This window comes from Cygnus atratus, chromosome 6, assembly GCF_013377495.2.
Source record: "Cygnus atratus isolate AKBS03 ecotype Queensland, Australia chromosome 6, CAtr_DNAZoo_HiC_assembly, whole genome shotgun sequence".
NCBI classification, from domain to species: domain Eukaryota; kingdom Metazoa; phylum Chordata; class Aves; order Anseriformes; family Anatidae; genus Cygnus; species Cygnus atratus.
In genome coordinates this window covers 9330437-9331299 of record NC_066367.1, presented here as the reverse complement: position 1 = coordinate 9331299, position 863 = coordinate 9330437, and positions in this window count along the sequence as shown.

Sequence of the window (863 nt, the reverse complement as noted above, 5' to 3'; positions counted from 1 at the left end):
GCTTCTTCGCAGGTTTTGCCACCTGCATTTGGCTTGCTGGGTAGGTCAGCACTGCGTTTATCAGCACCGGAATGTGGCCGAAGGGCCGCACAAAACCTTATCTCATCCCCTATTTCCGTGTGAGCAGGGCGGGTGCCAGGCTGTCCCTCTGGAACAACGAGGGCTTGTTTTTCCCCAGGGGAAAAAGCTGTGATAGGCCACGCTGGGGCCCCGAGGTGCTTTCACTTCTCCTGCTTGCTCCTTCTGAGCCGTCCTGCAGGTAGAGATCCCGAGGCCGGGTTATAAACCCCGCTGTGGAAATGTTCCCAGCACTGCTGCGACCCTATTAAATGCTCTGGCAGCCAAGCGCACTTGTTTGTGGGAATTTCCTGGGTATTTTGCCAGCTTATGGGATAAAAGTTGGGGTGACCTCCCAAAGTGTGCCCTCTCCAGGATCCTACATGCTGAATTTGGCAGCAGAGTTTTGTTTTTGGTGATCAGCCCCGTCGCCTCGCTCCTGGTAAGTGTAATCTTATTTTTCGTGGTTATTCCCCAAGGTTTGAGTGTAAAGCTGTGTTATTGCCCAGCATTACATTAAAATCCATCACAGCCCAGACAATGGCACGCAAAGGCCTGAGGAAGTGGGGTATCATCCCCTCCATCTCTGTTTCAGTGGCACGATCGGATGCCAGACACCAAGTTATCTCTGCCCCGCCGTTATGCGCCACAGCTATCCTCAGCCTGCCTGAGATGTGCCGTGTCTGGGGTTTCAGCTCAGAGAATCTGGGCAAAATCTGATCTCGGCGTTAGATAGCTCTTTCCATGGACTTGCATCTGCGCAGCGGTGGTTTCTGATGCGTAAATAGTGAAAGCAAAATATCGGG